This window comes from Montipora foliosa, chromosome 3, assembly GCF_036669935.1.
Source record: "Montipora foliosa isolate CH-2021 chromosome 3, ASM3666993v2, whole genome shotgun sequence".
In the NCBI taxonomy this organism is placed as follows: domain Eukaryota; kingdom Metazoa; phylum Cnidaria; class Anthozoa; order Scleractinia; family Acroporidae; genus Montipora; species Montipora foliosa.
In genome coordinates, this window is record NC_090871.1 from 23,293,929 (window position 1) to 23,302,295 (window position 8,367).

Sequence of the window (8,367 nt, forward strand, 5' to 3'; positions counted from 1 at the left end):
GAGTCTAGAATGATTTGTTTTGGCATGTACTTTGTTTTCTTGACATTTAAAGCTAACTTATTTGCTCTGAGGCATGGTTTAATTAATTCCATATCACGATTCATTTTATGTTCAAGGACATAAGGGTCGTCTGTAGATGAGGAAAGAGTAGTATCATCTGCTTACATTCTGGGTTTTGAGAACAAATTGCATGATGGAAGGTCATTAATATAAATAGTAAATAACAGAGGTCCAAGAATAGAGCCCTGTGGAATGCCCCATGTCAGATTACAGAAATCAGATTGGGTCCCATCTGTAAAAGTTACCTGTCTTCGTTCACGTAGGTGGGACTGAAACTGCCTAATAGATTGAGAATTGACCCCATAGAGTCTAAGCTTTCCTAGTATGATGTCATGGTCCATGCATGGTATCAAAGGCTTTCTTCAAGTGTAGAAACATTATAGGAGGTTCGAGAAGTTATAATTTTGGCGTCAAATTAAACCTCTAGAAAATTGAGCGTGAAGATTTCGCGTGCAATTCACGCGGGTCTGCTGAATTATTCCTCCCCCTACTTGAAAGCCAATTATGCTGAGCCAATCAGCGTTCGGGCACGTGCTAAGGTAGCAGATCACGCGTAAAGGCTGTCAATTGACACCCAATCCTCTCTCGTGTGAAAAAAAAAAAAAAAAATGAGTGAGACACCCAAATTTACTTTTACCGAGACCTTAAGGCAGTTAAGCTGTGAGTAACTCTAAGTGCCGCATCTTTCAGTAAACATCAAGGCCACTAGCCTGCCTTATTACACGGTATTTTGCGAGTTAAATCGAAGATCTCTAGATATGATACCTCTGATAAATTAAATGTTTGTTCTGATAGCTTAATGTAATGAGGCTGTAGAAGACAATATTCTTGGTCAAGTAATCGAGAAGTGTTACGACAGTTAGTTACGAGAAAAAATGTCTTCTACAACAAGAGGATACCCTCACAACGGAGAAGGCCCAAACGCTGGAAATAGCGATAGAGAATGCAAAGAAGAATACTTGCTACTTGGAGGAGAAAACCTCAAAGTTTCCCCAGGGAAATATGACGTTAATCAGATATTAAACAAGTTATACAAAACTTCTACATTATCCAACGCAAAAACAAAGTGCTGTTTTAGATGTGGAAGGGGTGATCATCAACTCATGATGACAAATGCCGAGATAAAAGTGCTGAGTGTTGGAAATGCAGAAAGATTGGACACTACGCAAAATACTGCAGATCAAGTGGTGCGGAGAAAGAGGAACGCAAGGTGAAGGCTGTACAGCAGACATGCCAAGGTACAGATGAGTACCACCATGAATACGTTTACTTTGCTAGTAAGGAAGGGGGAATAGACTTAACGATTGATGTTGAATTAATGGTAAACAAGTAGAGAAATGAGCATTGACACTGGTTGAGCTAGAGCCTTGCTTCCTAAATGATGGTTTAGACTAACATAGACAGACGAGTCCCCTGAAACAAGCAAATGCCACGTTTTTGGCATTTGGAGAGGGAGAGCTCAACTGTTTGGGAACATTTGAGACAGATGTGAACTGTAAAAACCAAGAGATCGTGGGGCCAGTGTTTGTGATTGATGTTGATGGACCACCGTTACTGGGGAGGAGTGCTGTTCACGCCCTTAATCGAGTAGAGATCTATGCTGTTGATGACGGGGCCATCACATGAAAGGGAGTGCATCTTACAAGAGTATACAGATGTCTTTAGTGTTCAAGAAGTACGAAATTGATATCAAAGTCAACAAGGAAGTGTTTCCGAAAGTCTAGAGACCTCGATCAGTGCCTGTACCTTTAGAATCAAGACTAAAACAATAAATTGAAAGAATGATACACAAAGATGTGATTGAAGAAGAAAGAGCTCCGTGGGAATCACCAGTAGACATTGTTTCAAAGGAAATGGTGAGCTGAGGATCTCCGTAGATCTCAGAGAGGTGAATAAGGCTGTAATATGAGAAAGCGGGTCTCCTATTCCCCGATGATCCAAGCTGATCTGCTGCGTCAACTAAGTGGAGGAAAGATCTTTTAACATTAAACCTAAGGGAAGCATATCGGCAAATACGGTTGTAAGAGGGGTCAAGAGAGATCGCTTTTTTTATGGCAGCTGGAAAGATCTAACAGTTAAAAAAAATGCCATTTGGGTTGGCCTTAGCTCCAGAGGCTTATCAAAAAGTGGTGAGCATCGTATGTGAAGGGCTGACTGGTGTGTTGAACTACTTTGTCGATGACGTCGTTGTGTACGGATCGATCCCAGAAGAACACTGGAGGAACCTGTGGGCAATGTTGGATACCTTGCAGACCTCGGGGCTTAGGCTGAATGCAAAGAAATGTGTTATGGGAGTGTCCGAATTGAAATTCCTAGGACATATTATTTCAGCTGATGGGGTTCAACCATACCCAGAGAAGGTGAAAGCCATTCTCGATGCACCTTTGCCAGAGGATCAAGCTCAACTACGCTCATTTCTAGGTAGCATCACATACTTGACTCAATACTTGCCTCATCTAGCAACAGTTATTGCCCCTCTAAGGAAGCTCACACAAAAGGGTGTACCATGGAGGTAGCCAACAGCATAGAAATCAGCTTACGAAGGAATTAAGGAACTGATAACCAAAGACGCGTGATGATTTTTTCCTCTGCACCTTGACCTTTTATATGCTAATTTATTGTCTTTTTAAAAGCTTTCTGCACTTTATTGCTGTCCATCTTTTATTTTATTTTATGTCAAAATATTTTTATGATTTAATGCTAGTGTGTTAATATTGTTTTCCTTATATATCTTGTTACAGTGTATCGTTACATTTGTTATAGTGTCAGTAATTCATACTGAGCCTGCAGTATGTATGAAGTTATTGTAAAACCCATGTGCTCTTGAATTAATACAGTTCTTAGTTGATCCGCCATCATGCGTGCAGTTGTCTGTTTGCCCGAGAACATAACATTTCTGGCGACGAGGATTCGAGCGACCATGCCCAGCCTCGGCAAAATAGAGGAGTTCAATTCAGCAACTACAAGTATCAACCGCTACCTAGAGCGACTGGAACAATATTTCGTGGCAAACAGTGTTCCCGCCGATTCTGCCGAGTCACACAAACGAAGAGCAATCCTAATTTCTGTTATTGGCGCCAAGGCCTACGATGTTCTTTCGGATCTCTGCTCACCGACTCCTCCTTCTGAGAAAACGTATGCACAGCTCACCACTATCCCAAAGAATCATTTCGCACCGAAGTAACTTGTTATCGCCGAAAGATACCGATTCCACAATTGTACACAACGCGAAGGCGAGAGTGTCACAGCGTTTGCTGCTAACCTGAAATATCTGGCTTCAACGTGCCAGTTCGGCACTCACCTGGATGAAGCTTTACGCGATCGTTTTGTCTGTGGTCTTTGCAGAAAGGAGACACAAAAGAAACTGCTAACAGAGGAACACACTTTCGATGCAGCACTGAAGATCGCCCTCGGGGCCGAAGTTGCTTAGAAGGATGTTGCTGCGTTCTAGTAAGAAAGTTGTGCTTCTGTTAACAAAGTCGACTCGGGTAATCGTCGCAGTTTTCCGCCTACCCAACGTCGTAAGGGTCCAGGCAAGCTAGGCAAGTTCAATTCCTCGGGTAGTGACATTAAAGACCCCTCGGAGTGTTTGACCTGCGTAAAAACAGGGCACCCACGTTCTCAGTGTAAATACAGAAACTACACGTGTCATTCGTGCGGTAAGGTTGGTCACATGCACATGGAGGCATGCAAAGGGAAACTTCAGAAAGTGCATCAGCTGGAAGGATCAGAACCCCCTCAAACTAGTTCTCTCGATGATTCGGTTGATCCTTTTTCCTTCTCGCTGTACACTCTGAGCTCAGGCCAGCAAGGTATTGAGATACCCGTTGAACTGAACGGCACCTCTCTTTTGATGGAATTAGACACTGGTGCAGGCGTCTCAGTTATTTCAGAGGATACTTACAAGAAACACTTCAGTGGCACACCCCTCATGCCGTCCAATACTCGCCTACGTGCATACACAGGACACCCACTCACGATACACGGGCAACTTATTGCACACCTAAAGTACCAAGACCAGAGCGCCGATGTCCCCATGCTTGTTGTTGAAGGCTCAGGCCCATCCCTTTTTGGAAGAGACTGGCTGTCCCAAATAAGACTCGACTGGACGAAGATCTGCAATATTCGCGTATCGGAGACAGACCTCCCACAGGGCGTGGCTTCCCAGTTGCGCGCAACTATCCGGAATCACCCTAACGTTTTCAAATCAGGCCTCGGAACCGTCAAAGGAATCACAGCCAAACTAGAGCTGGAACCTGACGCACGTCCCAAGTTTTGCAAGGCTCGTTCTGTTCCCTATGCTCTTCAGGAAGCTGTTGAAGCTGATTACAACCGTCTTGAGTCAGAAGGCATTGTCAAACGGGTGGCGTTCAGTGAATGGGCTACCCCAATGGTTCATGTTCCCAAGGCAGATGGAACTACACGCTCTTGTGGTGATTATGCGGTTACTGTCAACCCCCAGCTTCACGTCCCTCAGTATCCTATTCCCCTCCCGGAGGATGTCTTTTTGAAACTGCGGGGTGGACAACGTTTCACTAAGCTCGATATAAAGAGTGCCTACCAACAGCTCCCTTTGGATCCTGAAAGCCAGCAGTTCGTTACCATCAATACGCACAGAGGTCTTTACCGTTACAAAAGGTTACCCTTCGGTATTGCGTCTTCACCCGCTCGGTTCCTGCGCACTATGGACATCATCCTTCAGGGTTTAGATCAGGTGGCGAGTATACAAGATGACATTCTTATTACTGGCAAGGATGACGAAGAACACATTAAGAACTTAGACTGCGTCCTAGGCCGTCTAGACCATTATGGCTTGCGACTTCAACTAAGCAAATGCAAATTCATGCAGAAATCAGTAATGTACATGGCCTGTGTCATTTCTGCCAGAGGCATTTCTCCTACAGAGGAAAAGGTAGAAGCCATCCGACAAGCACCACGCCCTGAGAACCTCACCCAGCTGAGAGCCTTCCTTGGAATTATCAATTATCACGGCAAGTTTATCCGAAACCTGAGCTCTATCCTCCAACCACTCAATCAGCTTCTCCAAGGTAACCAAGAATTTAAGTGGTGCGAGGAGGCATTTAAAAAGGCCAAGGACTCACTCTCATCCTCTCATGTATTGGTTCATTATGACCCGAGCCTTCCTTTTATTCTTGAGAGCGACGCAAGCCAGTATGGCATCGGAGCAGTCATATTTCACCGTACCGCTTCCCTAATGGTGATGAGCGACCTATTGCATATGCCTCCAGGTCCTTGAACTCATCTGAAAAAAACTACAGTCAGATCGAGAAGGAAGGTCCTGCCATTATTTTTGGGGTCACTAAATTTTACATGTATCTCTTCGGGCGCAAGTTTACTCTGCGAACTGATCACAAACCCCTGTTGAAAATATTTGCTCAGGATTCTGCGACTCCAGTTCTGGCTGCTGCTAGACTGCAACGCTGGTCCCTTCTTCTCTCTTCGTACCACTGCGAAATTGAGTTCAAGTCATCTGCTGAGTAGCCAGCGTGGAAGAGGAAATCTTCCACGTGGCCCCTCAGCAGTTAAAACGACACCCAGTTTCTGCCGCAGAAATCGCCAAGGACACATCTAGGAACTCTTTGTTAACGAAAGCACTGTTGCTTACGCAGAATGGTTGGCCCATTAATCACTGCGACGATCCTGACCTCAAGACATACTTCACTCGCAGGCACGAACTCTCTGTGAAGCTAGGCTGCCTTATGTGGAGTCTACGAACTGTCATGCCTCCTTCCTTAAGACAAACCATTCTGGCAGAATTACATGAAGGCCATCCTGCAATTGCACACATGAAATCAATAGCACGCGGTCATGTTTGGTGGCCGAAAATAGATCAGGAGATTGAACAGGCTACCCGTGAATGTCAACCGTGCAACAAAACCCGCAAGGCACCTCCAGCCTCGCCGCTTCTTCCATGGTCTTGGCCAACAGCTCCATGGCAACGTGTTCACGTAGATTTTGCCACCCATCAGGCAAAACATTACCTCATCATGGTCGACGCCCACTCTAAGTGGCCTGAAGTGATTGGTCCCATGAAAACAACAACAGCCAACTCAACCATTAATGCCATACGTAATATTTTTGCAAAATACGGTCTACCAACCCAAGTAGTCAGCGACCACGGCCCACCCTTCCAGTCTAAAGAGTATGAAGAGTTCCTGCGTCAAAATGGCATCCAGATAATTTTAGTCTCCCCTTACCATCCCTCCTCAAATGGGTTGGCTGAGCGGTTTGTGCAGACTTTCAAGTATGCAATGGAGTCATCAGCTGACGATTCTGCAAGCTCTATACAGCGACGGATTCAGAATTTCCTCTTATCCTACAGAGGCACACCATACGCTACAACCGGCTCATCCCCTTCCAAGCTATTCTTGAAGCGAGAACTTCGCACTCGATTGTCTTTGGTTACACCTGATATTGGATCTCGCGTGGCCGGCCAGCAGGACAAAATGAAGTGCAATCACGATAAGTTTGCAAAGTTCAGGGAGATAGCTGTAGACGACTGTGTTCTAGCACGTGACCACCAATCGGGACAGAAGTGGCAACCTGGTACTGTCGTACAGCAATCATCACCTGTTTCTTTTCAAGTCCAGTTGAACGATGGACGGAATTGGAGGAGACATGTTGACGATGTACTTCAAAAGACCCCCAGTTCTGCTGTGACTCATTGCAGCTCTGTCGAAGTTACATCTGATCAATCTACAGAAGGCGTTACTTCTCCCAGTACCGGAAGCAGTACACCCCCACCCGAAGAATCTGAATCAGCGGAGTCGCCAAGCACACCTACTCCTGCCACCCCTGCTCCGCGTCGGTCCAAACGTGCTGCTAAACCACCACAGAGACTGGTTGAAGAAATGGACTAAAACCGTTAAGTCTCCCGTTAATGACATTGAACTGTGCTTCTAATAGTTTTGTTTCTTTTCTTGAACTTTTGATCATTTAGAGTGTTTTTAACAGTTGAAGTGTACTTCCATTTCTTGTCGCACAACATTTCTGCGGGGAGGTGTTATAGTGTATCGTTACATTTGTTATAGTGTCAGTAATTCATACTGAGCCTGCAGTATGTATGCGGTTATTGTAAAACCCATGTGCTCTTGAATTAATACAGTTCTTAGTTGATCCGCCATCTTGCATGCAGTTGTCTGTTTGCCAGCCGGAGAATATAACATATGCGTTATCATAATTATTCGATAACACCACTATATTTTGTGTTACTGAGATGTAATATCATGTCAGATTTTTTTTACCTGATTTTGACCTCATTTGTGGTTGTTGTGTTATTAATTTTTTTGAGTCATTAATTTTGAAAAGTTTTGAAAAATTGAAAATTTGAGCCGCGGATGGCAACCGGAAGTGAGCTGTTTCCCTTTTAACCTGTTTTCACATAACCACATTTACATTGCTAACTATCTTTTTTTCATTACAGATGATTAGTATAAAAATCTGGGAGACAACACTGTCCTGGCACGCGAATTGGTCTCTTCTGGTTGCTGTCAACTGGGGGCGTCCTAGGGCGTTTGAAGTGTAAGTGGGTTAAGTCCCCTCAAGCCATAAACCTACTCCATGAACGAACTCAGTGTATTCAAGCACCCAACACCACAGGCAAGCTTAGTGTGGGGGAAAGTCAACAGAAACGTAAAAATTCGTATGGGAATCCCGATAAAATACTTGAGAAGATAATTAAATGAAACAATTCTCGATTAAAAAAGCCAAACCTTATTGCCATTGCGGCTCGCTTCCTTCCTGTTTTGTTTTGTTTTTTTCATTTAGACGAGATTTGAGCCATTTTCAATTCCTCGGTTGTCAACGGTATTTATATAAAATCCCAAGGCTGCACCCCCTACTCTCGGGAGCCCACCAATTTGAGTCAAATATTCCTGGATAAAATGCTCCCAGGGTTACAGTTCCTCATGGGATCAAGTGACAAAGATTAAACTTTCATTTCAAACCACCAACAATGCAATAGCAGTTCTGCGAGCGACTTCAGGTGGTAGTCGATCGGAACCAAAAGCATTTTCCGTATGTTTTAGAGTAGCTTGGAGTGCTTGTAGCTAATATCTCCGAGAATTTACCATCCCAACCACGATATATACAACAGAGGGAAGGAAAGGAAAGGAAAGGATAGAAACTTCTTTTCAGTGTCTAGTGGTTCTAGTGCTGGAGCACGAATTGGGGACACTTTAAACTGAAATTAATAATTAACGCCAATTGAGTCAAATATTGGTTGGACAGACTACAAAAACGGGAACTCCGCGCCCTATTCTTTGCAAATAACGTGTGGCCATGGGT

General features: G+C 44.3%; 1 pseudogene; it reads left to right on the plus strand.

Annotated features, from left to right (window-relative positions):
* Nucleotides 1-935: 935 nt before the first annotated feature.
* LOC137995432 (uncharacterized) lies at nucleotides 936-2,084 on the plus strand (annotated as a pseudogene).
* Nucleotides 2,085-8,367: the final 6,283 nt, after the last annotated feature.